Below are 18516 nucleotides of genomic sequence, written 5' to 3'. Positions count from 1 at the left end.
TGCATCGGTGGAGCTGTGTGGTGGGTGCATCGGTGGAGCTGTGTGGTGGGTGCATCGGTGGAGCTGTGTGGTGGGTGCATCGGTGGAGCTGTGTGGTGGGTGCATCGGTGGAGCTGTGTGGTGGGTGCATCGGTGGAGCTGTGTGGTGGGTGCATCGGTGGAGCTGTGTAGGTGGAGCTGTGTGGTGGGTGCATCGTGCAGCTGTGTGGTGGGTGCATCGTGCAGCTGTGTGGTGGGTGCATCGTGCAGCTGTGTGGTGGGTGCATCGTGCAGCTGTGTTGTGGGTGCATCGTGCAGCTGTGTTGTGGGTGCATTGGTGGAGCTGTGTTGTGGGTGCATTGGTGGAGCTGTGTGGTGGGTGCATTGGTGGAGCTGTGTTGTGGCTGCATTGGTGGAGCTGTGTGGTGGGTGCATTGGTGGAGCTGTGTGGTGGGTGCATCGGTGGAGCTGTGTTGGTGGAGCTGTGTCAGTGGAGCTGGGTGGTGGGTGCATCGGTAGAGCTGTGTGGACGCTGCATCGGTGGAGCTGTGTGGACGCTGCATCGGTGGAGCTGTGTGGTCGCTGCATCGGTGGAGCTGTGTGGTCGCTGCATCGGTGGAGCTGTGTGGTCGCTGCATCGGTGGAGCTGTGTGGTCGCTGCATCGGTGGAGCTGTGTGGTCGCTGCATCGGTGGAGCTGTGTGGTCGCTGCATCGGTGGAGCTTTGGGGTGGGTGCATCGGTGGAGCTTTGGGGTGGGTGCATCGGTGGAGCTGTGGGGTGGGTGCATCGGTGGAGCTGTGTTGTGGGTGCATCGGTGGAGCTGTGTTGTGGGTGCATCGGTGTAGCTGTGTTGTGGGTGCATCGGTGTAGCTGTGTTGTGGGTGTAGCTGTGTTGTGGGTGCATCGGTGTAGCTGTGTTGTGGGTGCATCGGTGTAGCTGTGTTGTGGGTGCATCGGTGTAGCTGTGTTGTGGGTGCATCGGTGTAGCTGTGTTGTGGGTGCATCGGTGTAGCTGTGTTGTGGGTGCATCGGTGTAGCTGTGTTGTGGGTGCATCGGTGGAGCTGGGTGGTGGGTGCATCGGTGGGGCTGTGTGGGGGGTGCATCAGTGGAGCTGTGTGGGGGGTGCATCGGTAGGGCTGTGTGGTGGGTGCCTCGGTGGAGCTGTGTGGTGGGTGCCTCAGTGGAGCTGTGTGGTGGGTGCATTACCTAGGTGTTAGTGAAGGAGTGGCTGGGGAACTTAGGGCAGGAATAGTATGCAGGTTCTGGAAAGTAGATATGTTTTTATTGGGTGTGGAAATATGAGGGGGAAGAGTGTGTGCTGTGATGTTGGACAGACTAGGGTCATGATGGGAGGGAAAGGGTGGACGCGGTGGTGAATGGGACTGATTTTAAGAATATGGGAATAATAAGAGTGGCCGTAGCCTCTTTACTGTTTGGGGCATTTGATAGGTTTGTGTGCACAGGAAAGGTAAACGAGGAACAAGAGTGGCTGCCGAAGCACCTATCCGGGTAGGGGCATATCGAGGGGTAAAGTACATGTCAGTTGGGAGAGCTGGGGATATGGGAGTTAAGAAGTGCCTGGGAGATGGGTCTGAGTGAGTGCTGTGGAAGGGTGGGGTCGAGTGGCTGTGATTGAAGTAACTTCGATTTGTCACTTGACTTGTCTCTCGGATGGGTAAAGAGCAGTGACCTGTGTGTCTCAGCTCCGTGTAAGACGTGAATGGGAAAGGTGTGGGGTGGACTGATGGGGGTTATGGAAGGGGCGGGAGTGACGCGGGGAGGGGCTGAGTGAAGCTCTGTCTCTCTCACCTCAAGCACTGCACTCGCGGGTGGGAGGAGGGAGAGCACAGTATTATGCAACCCATCTATCTGGTTCCAGTACGCTGTGCCTGTCCCTTTAAGAGATCTTCGGGGCAGGCTCCTTAATGCCCTCACGGCCAGCGGGCACGGGCCTGGCGTAGTGTAGAGTGCGCATGCTCTGAAGATAGCAGACGTCAGAGCTGCTGAATGGCAAAATGAAACTGAACTGAACAAAATGCCCAGGCTAGTAGTCGTTAACGTGGCGGCCATCTTTAGAAGGAGCCTGTGCCATCAAACGTCAGTGTTTGACACTTAATTCAGAATTGCATTAACTACAGAATACTTAGTTTGTCCAATAACATCAAGCTTCCGGAATGTAGAAGCGGAATGAAGACTATCACTACTGCAATGTATACCTCATCTTATTCGTTAGAGAATTGCAGTCTCCGTTGAAGCAGTGCCATAAAAGTAGGAATATATTTTGAGATGATCGGTATAACATAAGACTAGCAATTAAGGGTACCTATAAAGACGAATTGATCAAAATTCAAACTATTACTCTGGGAACTTAACCTTGAGGAAGACTTTAAAACGCTCTTGTCCTGAACTCTGGACGCAGTGGAAGGAATGGTAGGAAGGAAGGATGTCTGTGGGAATGGCAAGCACCCCAGTACTCCAAGAACAGGACTGAACCGCTTCTAGCTCCATTGCTTTCGCTGAAAACAAATATGAAGTCGAAAATAATATTGTTTGAAATGACTAGTTTGGAATGTACACCCCCATGGAAGAATTGTTGAAGCGGGCAGTGTTTCTCTTTAGTGAGATCCGCCGTCCAGTTACTAAACCCAGAGGGGGCTGCTTGCTCTTGGCCCCCTGCAGTCTGTTTTCGCTGTCCATGGTCGGACGCCTCAGTCTGTCTTTGCTTTCCACGGCCCCGCAGTCTGTCGTCGCTGTCTAGGGCCTGGTCTGTCTTCTGGCCGCTGCCCCCCCCCCCTCCCTCCCTCCTCCAGTCTGTCTTCCGTGGCCATGTGACGCCGCGGCTCCATGTGTGAGGGGCGCATTATCTGCCAGCGGCGGCGGAGGAGGAGGCGGCGGCGGCGGAAGCGGGGGAAGGGGAGTCCGATTCGGGGGTCCCTGTCCGGCTGCAGCCCTGGGTAAGAGGGGGCTGGATGTGGGCAGGGAGGGGTGCTCGGGGGTGTGCCCGTGGCAGTGCTGGGGGGTGGCCGGTTCCCCCCTTCCACTACTGGGGCCTGGGCTCCTCCTCCACTGGGGCCTGGGCTGACCTCCGTGCCCTGCCCAGGGATGCCCGGGGGGCCCCGCGGGGTGTTTCTCTTGGTGGTTAGCTGCCTCACCAGAGGGTTTCTGAGCTCTTCCCGGGGAGGGGGTGTGATAACGCCCCCCACACACACACCACCTCCTCCCCACCATACCAATGCATCTTACCATGTGTGTTGTGTATTGGGACCTTAATCCTCCCTCTTTAGTTATAACCCCAGCCCCCCAAATGCAATGGGGCACCCCTCGTGTCTCTGATCGATTTTCGGACTGTGGAATGGCCACCTCCCGACCCCGGGAGCAGGAGGGACACTCCGGCCCGAGGGCAGGGAGGGCTGCCTCCGACTGAGGAGCACCGGCAGGTGGAGGCTTAATGGTGCCTAGAGCCCGATGAGGCACTGACAGGTGCACCTGGTGCCTGCTGAGAGGGCACCGGCAGGTGGAGTGGGTGATGGTGCTGAGAGCCCGAGGAGTTAGTGACCGGTAGGGGCACTCTGTGTCTCCTGAGAAGGCACCGGCAGGTGGAGGCTTAATGGTGCTTAGAGCCCGATGAGGCACTGACGGGTGCACCTGGTGCCTGCTGAGAGGGCACCGGCAGGTGGAGTGGTTGATGGTGCTCAGAGACCGAGGAGGCACTGATCGGTAGGGGCACACTGTGTCTCGTGAGAAGGCACCGGCAGGTGGAGGCTTAATGATGCTTAGAGCCCGATGAGGCACTGACAGGTGCACCTGGTGCCTGCTGAGGAGGCACTGGCAGGTGGAGTGGGTGATGGTGCTCAGAGCCCGAGGAGGCACTGACCGGTAGGGGCACACTGTGTCTCCTGAGAAGGCACCGGCAGGTGGAGGCTTAATGGTGCTTAGAGCCCGATGAGGCACTGACCGGTGCACCTGGTGCCTGCTGAGGAGGCACTGGCAGGTGGAGTGGTTGATGGTGCTCAGAGACCGAGGAGGCACTGACCGGTAGGGGCACACTGTGTCTCCTGAGAAGGCACCGGCAGGTGGAGGCTTAATGGTGCTTAGAGCCCGATGAGGCACTGGCAGGTGGAGTGGGTGATGGTGCTGAGAGCCCGAGGAGGTAGTGACCGGTAGGGGCACACTGTGTCTCCTGAGAAGGCACCGGCAGGTGGAGGCTTAATGGTGCTTAGAGCCCGATGAGGCACTGACAGGTGCACCTGGTGCCTGCTGAGGAGGCACTGGCAGGTGGAGTGGTTGATGGTGCTCAGAGCCCGAGGAGGCACTGACCGGTAGGGGCACACTGTGTCTGCTGAGAAGGCATTGGCAGGTGGAGGGTACATGGTGCTGAGAGCCCTGGGGGGGGGGGGAGGGGGGGCACTGACAGACGAGAATATACAGTGTCTGCTGAGAGACCGCCAGCAGGTGGAGGGTTTATAGCGCTGAGAGCCAGAGGAGGCACTGACCGGTAGGGGCATATGGTGCCTGATACGGGGCCCTGGAAGGTGGAGGGTTCATTGTGTTGAGAGCCCGAGGGAGACACTGACAGCTAGGTGCACATGGGATCTGCAGGTCAATCAGGGTTAGTGAAACGCAACTACTCACCTGTAGGGTCTCGAGGCGCGGGGGGGCAGGGGGCACAGCTCAATGATGTTCATTAGGGTTCGTCGAAGAGCCAGGTCTTTGGGTCCATCATGAACTTGGAGGGTGTTGGTGTCTGTCGGAGGTGGGGGGGGGGTAGGGTGTTCCATGCCTTAGCTGCGGGGAAGGAGAAGGACCGTCCTCCTGTTCTGCTTTTCTTGATGCGCTGCACCAGGACTAGGGAGAGCTGGGCTAGTGGCGGGATCTCTGGGTTGCGTGGAACGAGAGGCGGTGGTTAAGTTAGGCCTGTCCGGTTTTGCGGAGGACTTTGTGGTTGAGAACCTTGAAGGTGATTCTCTTTTCGGCTGGGGGCCAATATAGTGCCAGCAGATTTTTAGGGATGTGGCGAGATAGGTTGATTACTAGTCTGGCAGAGGCATTCTGGAGTTCGCTGGTGAGGTTTTGTTGATCCCAGCATAGAGTGCGTTGCTGCTGGTTAATTTTTAGTTCAGAGTCCAGGATGATTCCGAGGCTGTGTGCATGGTCAGATGGGGAGGGGGATTATCGAGGGTGGGGGGCCACCAGCTGTCGTTCATTGGTGCCTATGATGAGTACTTCAGTTAAGTTGAGTTGTAGGCAGCTGTTCTTCATCCCCCTGGCGACAGCTTCCCTTCCTTCTTGGAAGTTGTGTTTGGATATGTGGGGTTTGTTGGATAAAGAGAGGATTAGTTGAGTGTTGTCTGCGTAGGATACTATGTTGAGTCCATAGGAACTGACAATAGGATCGAGCGGGCCATGTAGATGTTGAACACGGGTGGGGCTTATGGAAGACCGTTGAGGTACTCCGCAGGTGATCGGTTTGGGGTCCAACCCTTTGCGCTCTGCCATATAGGAATGACCGGATCCAGTTGAGGGCCTTGTGCCAGAATCCTGAGTTGTGTATTGTCGGGCCAGGGTGTAGTGAGATACAGTGTCGAAGGCCACGGAAAGGTCCAGGAGGATGAGGCGCTGATATTCAAGATTTTTGTTAATTAAGGCTAGCTACAATTGATTGTGAATTTGTCAATCTGTATGCAACTTGAGATACGTTTGTTGGCTCACCCTGCGCCCCTCCCTTGAACCCCCCCAGAGACCTAAGTCTCTTCTCTCAATATATGAAAAGGGAATTCTTACTTTTGCTTACACAATACCCCTCCCTTTTCAGAAAAAGGGTTTCTCCTTCTTACTTGAAGTCCAGGAGGATGAGGGCCACAGTCTCTCATCGGTCAAGGAGGGAGCGGCTTTCTGTTGCAACGACGAGGGCAGTTTCGGTGATTGTAGTTTTTCCTGAAACCGGATTGGGAGGAGTCGAAGATGTTGTTTCTTCTATGAAGGAAGCAAGCTGGCTGTTGACATCTTTTTTCAATAACTTTTGCTGGGTACAGGAGTAAAAAGATCGGTCTGAAGTTTTTCAGGTCTGTGGAGTCAGCTGAGGATCTTTTCAGAAAAGCGTTGATCTCTGCATGTTTGCAGTTGTCAGGGAAGGAGCGGTTGATGATTAGTCAAAGCTCTGGGCGATGTTGGCGGCTTTGTGGTAGGGGTCCAACGGTGCACCAGAGTGGCTTGACCTCATGGTCTTCAGGTTGTCATCTTGAAAAAAGTGTTTTATTTTAAAGAGTTTTATATATAGCAAACTTGACCCGAAAGTATTGGGTATCGGAGCGCTTTACATAGCACCAGTTGCGTTACATGAGGACACATTCATTTTTGGTAGGCACAGGGAGACTAAGTGATTTTCCCAGAATCACAGGCTGTTCAGCGTCGTTGCCGAGACTCCAACCCAGTTCCCCAAATTCGAGGTTGACAGCCCTAGCCGTTAGGCCAACTCCTCTCCCCTCATCGATAGAGAGGGCGGTCCAGTTGTCGAGTGTAGGTTGCGTGGTGTCGGATGGTGGGAGTGGGATTGTGCGTGGGTTGTTGTCGAAGTTGTCGTAGATGGTCCTGTTTTTGTGGTGGAAGAAGGTGCTGAGTCTGTTGCAGAGATCCTGGGAGGAGGGGATGCTGGTAGGCTTACTGTTGGGTTGTGCAAACTCTTTGATGATGCCATAGAGTTCCTTGCTGCTGTTTGCGTGGGCGGAGAGTCTGTCCTGGAGTGCTTTCTTTCTTGTGTGTCTGAGCTTGTGGTGGTGGCTGCTTTGAAGTTGTGTAGGTCTGTGGCAGTTTTGGAGTTCTATATCTTTTCAATGCATCTGTAGGTTCGTCTTGAGACTCGGGAGTTCAACAGAAAACCAGCGGGCTCTCTTGGCGTGTGGGTTGTTAGTTTTCTTGAGGGGGTGATGGTGTTTGCGCAGTCGGTGAGCCAATTGTGCAGGGTTTGGACAGCAGCAGTAGAGGCGTCGTCCGTGGCGGTGGGAGCGGAACTGCTGAGAGGTGGTGAGCTGGTCGTGGGGATCTTGTTCTAATTTCTGCTGTGGAACCGTTGTTGTCGTTTGCGGGTGATTATGGTTTTGAAGGTAAAGCGGAAGCAGTGATCAATCAATCTGGGAGATTGTAAGCGTGCTACTCACCCATGAGGGTCTCAAGGCGCCGGGAGGGAGGGGGTGGAAACAGATCTGTTCAGCCGAAGAGCCAGGTCTTGAGGGTCTTCCTGAAGGTGTTTAGGGAGGGGGGCATGTCTGATGTCTGCCGGTAGTTCGTTCCAAGCCTTGGCTGCAATGTGAGAGAATGATCTTCCGCCTGCTCTGGCTCTACGGTTGCTCGGGGTTTCCAGCCAGTGTGAGATTGGAGGTTATTTTTGGCTACGCGGAAGTTGATTCTGTTGAGGTATTTAGGTCCGCTGTTGTGTAGGCATTTGTAGGTGTGAGTGAGGACTTTGAAGGTGACTCTCTTCTCTACGGGGAGCCAGTAGAGTCTCCGTAGGTGTTGGCTGATGTTTGTGCCGGGGTAGGACAAGTCTGGCCGCAGTGTTCCGTATTGTTTGCGGAGTAGGGCCCAGTTTGTCGGCGTAGGGTGCGTTTCCATAGTCCAGTTTGCTGGTGATGAGTGCGTGGTTGACTATCTTTCTTGATTCAGGGGCGTTCCATTTGAAGGTCTTGCGGAGGGTGTCGAAGCAGCTGGAGGTGATGGTGTTGATCTCTCGGTTCATGGTGAATGATGAGTCTAGTACGTTGCCAAGGTTTTTGGCATGGTTTGAGGGGATAGTTGAGTTTCCGAGGGCGGTGGGCCACCAGGCGTTGTCCCATTCTGATGGGGTGGTTCCAAGGACATCCTGTCTTTTTTCAGCATTGAGTTTGAGGCAGCTGTTTGTCATCCAGACTGCGACGTCTTGCATTCCTTTCTGGACGTTGAGTTTTGCGGTGGTGGGCTCTCTGAGGGAGAAGATGAGCTGGGTGTCTGCGTAGGGTATGATGTTGAGGCCATGTTGTCGAATGATGGCTGCAAGAGTGGCCTTGTAGATGTTGAAGAGGGTCGGGCTCAGTGATGACCCATGTGGGACTCCGCAGGGGATTTTCATGGGGTTGGATATAAATGGTGTAAGTCTGATCCTTTGGCTTATTTCGGTGAGGAACGATCGAATCCAGACCAGGACTGTTCCTTATATGTCGGCTGTGTAGTCTGGTGACTAGTGTGCGTTGGGAGACTGTGTTGAAAGCTGCTGACAGGTTGATTAGAATGAGGGCCGCGGAGTGGCCTTGGTCTAGGAGGGTGCAGAGGTAGTCTGTGTCGGCGAGTAGGGCGGTCACGGTGCTGTGGTTGCTTCGGAATCCTCATTGGGACGGGTTGAGCACCGCATTCTCTTATATGAATCGTGTCAGCTCCCTGTTGACTGTTTTCTCTGCCACTTTGGCCGCGAAGGGGAGAAGCGAGATGGGCAGGTAGTTTTTGAGGTCGATGGGGTCAGCCTTGGGCTTCTTGAGCAGGGACCTGACTTCTGTTCGCTTCCTGTGGCAGATGTGTGGGGGACATGGGTCGGTGGGGGCCCAGAGTGGATGCTCTTCGGGGTTATAGTTGTGTCATCAGTCGTGATCGTCCTCCGGGGGGTAGGGGGCTGGCTGTGGCGTCTTGTGGGTGGGCGATGAAGTTGTTGTGGAGTGTTTTGATCTTGAGGTGGGCGTAGGTTCCAAGCTTGTCGCAGAGGTCTTGGAACGGACTGATGTCTGTGGCTTCGCTGCGTGGGTTTGTGAATTCCTGAATGACACTGAAGAGTTCCTTGGAGTGGATGATGTTTCTCTTGGTGGTTCTGATTTGGTTAAGGTAGTCCGTCATGGCGTCCTTGTAGGTGGCGTGGTTTTCGGTTGTCTTTGTGTTCCTCTAGTTCTTCTCCAGGCGTCTGCAGGTGCGTCTGGCTTTTTGGAGATAAGTAGTGAACCAGGCGGCTTTCCTGGGGTGCTGTTTGCTGGGGTTGCATAGTGGGGCGAGCTTGTCTGCGCAGTTGGAAAGCTAAGTGTGGAGTCCTGGCTGCAGTGTTTGCGTCAGATGCCCAGGTATGGTTGTCTCAGGTGAGGGTGAAGTTCAGTTGCTCATTAATCACCTTGCTCCAGTTCCTTCATTGTGGGCGGGCTGCTGGTTTTGGTGCCTTGAGTTTGTACGGTGAAGCGTACGCAGGGGTGGTTGGTCCATGGTGGTTGCGTTGTGTGGCTAAAGTGAACGCTGTTACCTGCGGCGAAGATGGGGTCAAGGGTGTGTCCCGCTCTGTGGGTCTGTGTGGTGATGAGTTGGTTGAGTCCAAGGTTGTCGCGGAGGGTGGTGGATTTGGGGGGACGCTGGTGTTGTCAAGGTGGAAGTTGAGGTCTCCAATGAGTATGTAGTTCATTGATGCGATGTAGTGGGGTACGATTAAGTCTGTGGTGGCGTAGGGTGTCCGGGGCCGTGGGGGGGTTTGTAGATGAGGGTTCCTCGGAGTGTGGTGTTGGGGCTGGTCAGGATCTGGAAGTGCAGGTGTTCGGCGGAGGGGAAGGTTCTGCTGGAGGTGGTGAGACGGACAGCACTTTGCAGGCGATGGCGAGGCCCCCTCCCGGGTGGTTGGGGCAGTCCTTCTTTTGGATCTTGTATCCGTCCAGGATGGCGGTGTGGATGTCCGGACGGAGGTGGCGTTGGTCCAGGTCCCCGTGAGAAGGCGATTAGAGTAGGTTCCAGATTTCCACGGCATGCTTATGTATGGTGTGCACATTGATGAGGATGCATTTGAGGGTCTGGTTGGTGTGGGCATTGGTTGTATTGGAGCCCAAGGTGGTGGTGAAGGTCCGGTGGCAGTGGAGCAGGAGAACTGGCCGTGGACCAATGATGGTCCATCCATGAGAGTTCGGAGGTGTGGCTGAAGGTGATTGTGTTTTCTGCTTTGAAGGTGGGGTCGAGGTAGTGTCCTGCTGAGTGCGGGGCTTCTGGTATGATCTGTTTGAGTCCGATGTTGAGGATGTTGTCCAGGAGGGAGGAGGAGTTGGGGTCTTGGAGGTTGTCGAACTGGAAGTTGAGGTCCCCAGCAAGGTGTAGTCTGTGGAGGGGATGGCTTGCTGGGTGATGATGTTGGTAATGGAGTCGGTGAAAGGTGTGCATGGTCCGCAGGGTATGTAGAGGAGGGTCCCTCAAAGGGTGGTGGTTAAGTTGATCTGTATTGTGAAGTGAAGGTGTTCCATCGTGTCGGTGGGCCAGTCGGTGCGTCTGCTAATCTGGAGAATGGATTTGGGGACGATTGCGATCCCTCATCCAGGGCGGTCTTTCCTGGTGATCTCGTAGCCTTTGAGGATGGCGATCGCGATGTCCTGTCCCGAGATTGCATCAGGCCACGTTTCTGTGAGGAAAACAACGTCTGGGGAGGTGCTGTCGAAGAGGACCCAGATTTCTGTGGTGTGTCTATTGGGGGAGCGGACGTTTGGTATGCATTGCAGGGTTTGGGGTGTGGTGTGGTGGGGTTGGGTACTGGGGGTTGGCGAAGGAGTGGTGGCAGTGGCGGCAGTTGAAAGGTCTGTGGGTGTTGCTTGGTGAAGAGAGCCAGCAGTTGATGGGTGCGTGGGGAGCCGACGAGTTGTAACACTGGTGGGTTGGAGGACCGGGGACCCTGGAGCTGGTCCGCCTGGATGGGCGCAGACAGGCTTGCCATTAAGTAGGGGTCGGGGGAGGGTGGGACAGCTGGGAGGGGGGAGAACACAGGAGATGGAGGGGCAGCAGCGGCAGAGAAAGGGCGAAAGAAGAATCTGCTGAAGGAACAAAGGCTAAAGAAAGGCAAAGGGCAAAAGTGCAAAATGCAGTGGGCAAAAAAAGAAATAGAACGAGGTGCAGCCAAGGAAGGCAGAAGCGAAACGAATGACTGGGGCACAGGGGCCTCGAACCCCGTCGGAGGCAGCGCTTGGGGCAGGTAACTCACAGCTGTGTTTAGCGGTGGGAGAGCACTTTCCTGACCAAGAGGTCATGGTGCTGAGAGCCAGACGATGCACTGAAAGGTAGGGGCACACAGTGTCTACTGAGAGGACACCAGCAGGTGAAGGAGTCATGGTCTTGAGGGCCCAAGGAGGCACGTGCAGGGAGGAGCACACAGTGTCTGTTGAGAGGGCACTGGTAGGTGGAGGGTTTATAGCGCTGAGAGCCGGAGGGAGGCACTGACGGGGGCACACAATGTTTGCTGAGAGGGCACCGGCAGGTGGAGGGGTTAGGGTGCTGAGGGCTTGTGGTAGAGTTGCGGTTCAGTTCTCGCAATGGGACAGTTCGACTTTCGATCCCAGCCAGGTATCATTGTGGGGTTACTATAAAACCCCATGTAGGTGAGTGGATGTGACCTAACTGCTAGAGTGGTCGACCTCAAAGCTGGGAAACCAGGTTTGAGTCTCGGCAGGGACTCAGGACATCCTGTGAATTTGGGTAAATCACTTAATGCCTAACTGAAAAAACTAGTTACTTACCTGTACACTATGGTTCTCCAGTATTATCTTCCACACATTCACATGCTTGTATCTTCCCCGTCGTCATGGTGGGAGTCTCACGTAAAACACTGCATAGAAAGTCCCATAGGGGACCATAATGTTTGGTTGCCAAACCTCATTATTTGGACCGAACTCAGCCGATCAGTTGCCAGCCTGACATCACACTCCCCAGCAGAGCCATCATACCTCCGATTTCCAGCCCCTAGTGAGAGCCAAGGATATATCTAGAGATAAGAGGTCTACCTGAGTAACGGGGAGGTGGGAGGGTCGCATGTGAATCCATGAAAGATAATACTGGAGAACCATAGTGTAAAGGTAAGTAACTCGTTTTTTCTCAAGTATTTAACCTTTCATAGTTTCACATGCTTGTATCAGAATAGCGAGGATAGAACCTCACAGACTGTGGGCTCTGCTCCTAATTTTTGTATATAAATAAACAGAATCTTAGAATACTTTTCAAACTTTACACAAATCATGTCCGTTGAACAAACCGAATATCAATAAAACAAGAGCATAACCTTGAAAGAAAAGCAAATATATACACATACAAAAAAAAATATATATATATTCCTCAACGCACTTTCACCAGTCGTTGCTCCACTTGTTACGGGTGCTTCCTCGGCGCGTGGTGAAACGCGCAGTTACACTCCCAACCCTGGTCTGTGATTTACGGCTAACCAATTCACTCGAGTGCACGAAAAAAAGCCATTCTTCATGGTTTTGTTCAAGCAGTTTCAAATTATTTATTTCGCGCTTCTGCAGCCAGTTTGACAAACGCGTTTCCGCCTTCGTCAGTGTCAACTCATAACTTTACTCATGCCACTTTAAATAAACAAACAAACAATTACCATGATAATCAACATAGAAAATGTCTCGTGCATTATGTACAAGTGAAAACATGAAAATAAACAGTGGACAAGCCATGTATTCAAGGTAACGTTTTATAAACTAAAAAACGAACCTATTCCACTGTATGAAAAAATAAGGCCCTGAATGGGCTAGGGAAACATAGGTTTGACAGTAGTTTTGCACTTTTCATAGGAGAACTGTTAGCTAGGGGATGGCCATTCTGGGTGACTCTCCTCTCCTCACCTCCCCTCCCCCCATTACCTTAGAGCGTGTGTCTACGGCAGGTAGGAGCAGAAACACTGCACACACACAGTACACCGAGATGTATCAACAGTCGCCGTGCAGCAAAAACATCATGTGACCGCGACCTCCCAGTGCCATGCCAGGTTTTAACTTTTACAATGGCGGCCTTTATTTATTTATTTATTAATTTTATATAGCGCGACAGCTACCCGTAAGGGTTTCCCGGCGCTGAAAGACAGTGGTAGCAAAATACAATCCAGAGGGAAATTCATTGGACAAAAAGCCAGGTCTTTACGGCTTTACGGAAGAGAATGACAGTTCTCCATCCGCAAGTCTAAGGGAAGAGAATTCCAGAGTTTGGGTCCTAAGGTGGCAAAAGAGCGACCACCCATTCTCGAGAGCCTGAAATTGGGAATACAAAAAAGGTGTTGGGAAGAAGAACGAAGAGATCGAGCAGGTACATAAGGTTTAACGAGGGACTGAAGATAGGAGGGGGCGACTCCAATTTTGATCTTGTGCATAAGGCACATGTGCCTTTAATTTTACCCGGTAGTCGAGATTGAGCCAGTGCAGCTCCTTTAGACGCTCAGTGATATGATCGTGTTTTCGACAACCGCAGAGAAGCAGTGCAGCAGCATTTTGAACCAATTGAAGACGGCGTATGACCGCCCTGGTAGACCCCAGGTAGAGCACGTTCCCGTAGCCTAGTCTGGAGGTCACCAAGGCCGTCGCAACAGATCTCTAGGTATCAGAAGGCAAAATCCAAAAGATTTTTCTCAGCCACCTTAAGATGGTAAAACAGGTGGCTGCAAATTTGTTGGCCTGGTCTTTCATAGATAGATCCATATCAATGATGACCCCAAGATTGCGCACTCGTTCTGATAGGGTGGGTAAGGAACCCATGGTCGATGGCCAGTGTCTCGGGCTCCAAAGATCATGTTTGTTTCCAAAGACTAGTACCTCTGTCTTATCGCTATTTAATTTAAGAAAATTGCGATTTATCCAAAGGGAAATTTCACTAAGACCCGTTTGCAAAGATGAAGCAGAGGTGAGATCAGCCTGGGATAGGGAGAACACAATCTGTGAATCATCAGCGTAGGTGAATAGATTCAGACCAAAACAGTGAGCAATATGGGCCAAAGGAATAACATAAAGATTAAAAAGAAGAGGACTGAGAATAGAACCCTGGGGCACACCGTGTAGGGAGACATAAGTGTTGGACGTAGATGTATTAGAAAAAATTTGGAAAGTCCGGTTAGTGAGGAAGGACGAAAACCAGTGCAAGGCTTTGTCGCCAATACCGAAAGAGGCAAGATTGTTCAGGAGGATACTGTGAGATACAGTATCGAAGGCTGCACTGAGATCAAGCAATATCAGTGCAGCCGATTCGCCTCGATCTAATAGTAGGCAAAGATTTTCAGTCACTCCTAAAAGAGTGGTTTCTGTTGAGAAACCCTGACGAAAACCAGACTGGGAAGGGGGAAGAAGATTGTTGGTTGCTACAAAATGCGATAGATGCAAAAGAATTTTAGAAAATGCAGGCAGTAATGAAATGGGGCGAAAATTTGAAGCAACATTGGGATCCGCGGTAGGTTTTTGTAATAGCGGGGTGACCATTGCGTGCTTCCAACAGCTAGGGACCGTGGCCGAGCTAAGAGAGAAGTTAAGTAAGGTGCAGATCATAGTGAGTTGAGGGAGGTCTAGCTTGCGTAGAATCGAAATAGGTAAGGGATCAATGGGGGAACCAGACTTAATATTGTTTAAGGTCTCCAATAGAGTAGTAGGCGAAAGATCAGGCCAAGTCGACAGTGAGGCCGAAGGTGAACATGATTTGGTGGGAGACAAGATAGTCTGCTCCACTATTCATGATCGAGGATGAATTTGTTAAGGCATTTTTGTCGTCATGAGCAGCAATGTCCTGGTAGATGTTTTCAATTTTAGAAATAAAATACTGGGCAAGTTCGTCACATTTACTGCTGGAGAGAGGGGGGGTATAGCAGTAGTTTGTGAGCCGGCAAGATCTCTCACTACTTTGAACAATATTTTGGATTTGTTCATAGCTTCAGTGATCATATTATTAACATAGGTGGCTCTGGTATGAGCACAAGCCTTGATTTAGTTTTAGTTCTTTTCTATATACAAGACCGGCTGGGATGGAATAGTCCTTTCTCCAGGCACGTTCCAGTTTTTTACATTGGGATTTATGAAGACGAAGGGTTTCATTGTACTAGGGGGCAGGTGACTTGTGAACAGTTATTTTTCTTTTTGGCAAGGGGGAGGCAGATGTTTATAGCCTCAAGAAGCCAGGAATTCACTGAGTTGGCAGCCGCATCCATGTCATCCAGGTCTAGTGGAAATTTAGACACAAGGTCGAGCAGGACTTTGTTAAAAGCAACAATATCGAGATTTTTCCAATCACGCTTCCTGATGTTCACAGAAGGATTGTATTTAGACTGTGCTTCATTACTCGTCATAGTAAATTTAATGAGGTAATGGTCAGACCAGGAAACTGGCAGTGCAGGAAGACATACTAGTTGAGTGGTGTTAGAAAGAATAGGATCTAAAAGATGACCACCTTTATGAGTGGGGCCCTTATTGTTTAAAGGTTAAATTCATAGAGGCTAGATCTGCAATGAAGTTACCTGCCAAACTATCCGTAGGGTCATCGAGATGCAAATTCAAGTCACCTACAATTAGAAAATTGCTAGATGAAGTAAGAACAGATGCAATGTATTCCAAGAATTGAGTATGCCAAGAATTTACAATGCCCGGAGGGCGATACACTAGGAGTCCCGTGAGGGTATTTTTAGAATTAAGGGCAAGCTTGAAATGCAGTGCTTCACAACTTACTAAAACAGCAGGATCAGACTGGCGTTGATATTTTTTCTTAAATATAATTGCCACACCACCCCCTGCCCTCTTAGGACGGTCATTTCTGACAGGGCCGGAGATGTCATGAAGCCAGGATTCAGTAATAAAGAGCGCATCCGGTGCTTCATCAATTAACAAGTCAAAAATTTCTTGTTTATGTTTGGGCAGAGAACGACAATTGTGACTCAAGAATACAAAGCTAGGAGGAGAGGAAATAGTTGACTGTCGTTTTAGACTGTTACAAAGGAGAGGGGTATCTAAGTGAAAAGAACAGTCAGAGCAATGCTGAGGGAACCGATCAAGCATATTAAAAGAGGTCATAATGTGAGTACTTGAAGGTCTTAGATCAAGTAGTTGTTTGGCGTTATATGAAAGAGGAATACCCGTGAAAGGACCAGGGGGTATGGCCCCGGGTCCCGTATGGGCGGGACGGGCGCAGACTGGCACGCCCTTGGCGCGCCCGCCCGCTGCGCGGACGGGAAATGATACACATTTATACAGGAAGAGGGTGGGAGGGTCTGAAAGACTAGACCGCGATCCCTGCACCTCCCTAAAGATGGCGGCTCACCCCCGGCTCAACCCGCAACAGCGTTAAATCGGCTGTGCGGTCCGATGTTATAAGAGCAGATAGGATGTGTGCAAATGCGCAGGTAAGCAGAATTAAAGTGCAGAAGGTGTGCCTTGCGGGGCTCGCCCCTATCCACTTTCTCCACCACTCAGCCAGTCGCACCCGGCACAAGCATGGCGACCCCTGCTTCATAGTCATGGCAGCAGCATACTAATTTGCCTCATCTTTTTAGGTCGAGCTTGCTCGACATTTTGTACAGGGGCTTTTCAAATTGCTACCCTTGTTTTCCCTGGCTGCAAGCTTGAACGCGCTCAGTGCCAGCTTGCTCCATGTCACCGTGTTGTGCCCCTTCCCTCCACGCATTCCCAGCCCTTTGATGCTTCCACCGCACTACAATTGCTCCCCTCTCCCATGGCGTTTGTAATCCTGCCCCCTGCGTTGCCCCCTCACCCTCACTGTGCTTGCATCTTTGTTTGACTATTTTCAAGACCAACACATAAAAAAATTGTCATTTACAAAACAAATAGCTCCAACTTTTCTAATGCGAGACCTATTGCATTTCCAATGCTCGTTTGAGTTGAAGGCGTAGGTAGAGGTGAAGGCTGAGCCTTTTGAACCTGAACAGGACTTGTTACGGACTTTGAGGCGGGAGTGTCCGCCTCTGGGAAACGACTATAGTAGTCGTTTATCATATGGCGAGGATCTGTATCCAGGGAAATTGGCATAGAAACAGTTTCCTTTCTCACCTCCTGCTGTACTTCTTCTTCTTCCTCATAGTCGTAAGACTGTTGAAAAGACTCCTATCTCTTTTCTGTCACAAGAAAAAGACTTCCTGTACCTCCTGGTACTCCTCATCATCAGAGTCTTTATTTATTTGCAGCCGGATGGATTATAAGCTACTCCAGATTCCTCATCGTCTGACTGCATTTCCAGCAGAGTTGAAGGTGGCAACAGTGAAACCTTGGTCCAACTGGTAAAGTCAGTAGATTTCTTCGCTATCGATGAGCCCGACAACGGGTGGAAGGACTTAAGAGTAATGGATGAATTTGTCTTCGGAGACTTAAAATGTGTCGTCGACAAGTCTCCCGTCGATGAAGTTCCCCTCGTCAACGAAATTTGAATAATCGTCGACGTCCATGGTGCCGTCTTCAAGGTTGTCGTCGACGGCGCGGTCGTCGACTGTGTTGATGTTGATCTTCCAATACTTCCAATACTGGAGAACCACAGATTACAGGTAAGTAACTATTGTTCTTCTCCAATATTTGGGGTGTCTTTCATAGATTCACATGCCTGAATCAGAATAGATAGCAGTACACATACCCTAATGCTCATAGACGCTAATAGTATCATAGTATACATGCATAATGATAAAATGCAGAAGACATGGTAAAGCGTCTAAAAAGAGCATAGAGGAGGTGGGAGAACAGAGGCTCACCTTATTGGAAAAGATTGCGAAGAACTGCTCTTCCCACCGAAGCATGTGCCTGCTGGACCACGTTGCAGCTCTGCAGATTTGTACAAGAGGCACCCCAGCGAACACAGCAGTCGAAGAGGAAACTGCCCTTGTAGAATGCGCTTTTGGTAAGGCCTGTAAGGGTCTTCCTGCCTGTTGATGACACAGTCCAATTGTTGACGAGATCTATCTAGCAATAGTTTGGACACTGCACAGTCTTGAGGCATCTCCTGATGTCCAAAGAGTGTAAAGCTCGCTCAGCCGGTGTTTGTGGATTTGGAAAAAATGTCTTGAGGATTACCGGCTCATTTAAATGAAGGTCCGATGGGACTTTGGGCATGTACCTTGGATTGGTACGCAGTACCACCGAATCAGAGGTAAATTGTAAAAAGGGCGGTTTAGACGTGAATGCTTGAATGTCACTGGTCCCTCTGGTAGATGTTAAAGCCAATAACAAGGAGACTTTCCAAGTAATAAACTTAAGGTCAACCTTATGTATCGGCTCAAAGGGGTGACTCATGAGCTGGGCTAGCACCACATTCAGATGCCAAGCAGGAGGTGGTCGTCGAATCGGAGGAAACATACGAAATAGACCCTTGAAAAATTGCTGGATTATTCTTGAAGAAAACAGAGTTCGATCCGTCCTGACGGAATCGGGAAATGGCTGCCAGAAATACCTTCAGGGTTGAATGCGCCAAACCCGATTTAGCCAGTTGCAGGAAAAAGGGTAATATTTGCTCTGGTCTAGCATGAATGGGATGCAGATCAACAGTCTGGCACCAGGCACAGAAACGCTTCCACTTGAGTTTGTAGGTCTTAATCGTTGATGGTGCTCTGGCGTTAGCTAGCACCTCTTGACAATTGAGTGGAATGTCTAAGTGGGCGAATTCATTGTGTTGAGGAGCCAAGCTGATAATTTCAGAGAAATTGGGTCCGGGTGGTACACTTTGCCCCTCTAGACTGTCAGGAGATTCAGTATTCTACGCAGTTGTATTGGCCTGCACTCCGAGAGGAGGAGAAGCTCAGTGAACCAATATTGCCGGGGCCACC

General features: G+C 51.3%; 1 protein-coding gene across 6 annotated transcripts in view; it reads left to right on the top strand.

Annotated features, from left to right (window-relative positions):
• GATAD2A (GATA zinc finger domain containing 2A) overlaps positions 1-18516 on the top strand; it is a 414177-nt gene that overhangs the window by 43239 nt on the left and 352422 nt on the right. Inside the window, exon 1 of one of the 6 annotated variants that reach the window (XM_086946839.1) lies at positions 2789-2935. The exons of 3 other annotated variants lie outside the window; for them this stretch is intronic. The gene's annotated coding sequence lies outside the window, so the exon portion shown is untranslated. Of the gene's footprint in view, positions 1-2788; positions 2936-18516 lie in introns of those variants that run through there. 2 more of the 6 variants (XM_086946843.1, XM_086946847.1) reach the window with 2 other exon arrangements.

The sequence above is a fragment of the Lissotriton vulgaris genome, chromosome 12 (assembly GCF_964263255.1).
Source record: "Lissotriton vulgaris chromosome 12, aLisVul1.2, whole genome shotgun sequence".
NCBI classification, from domain to species: domain Eukaryota; kingdom Metazoa; phylum Chordata; class Amphibia; order Caudata; family Salamandridae; genus Lissotriton; species Lissotriton vulgaris.
Note: the sequence above shows the minus strand (reverse complement) of the source record. Positions and strands in the feature narration are given on the sequence as shown.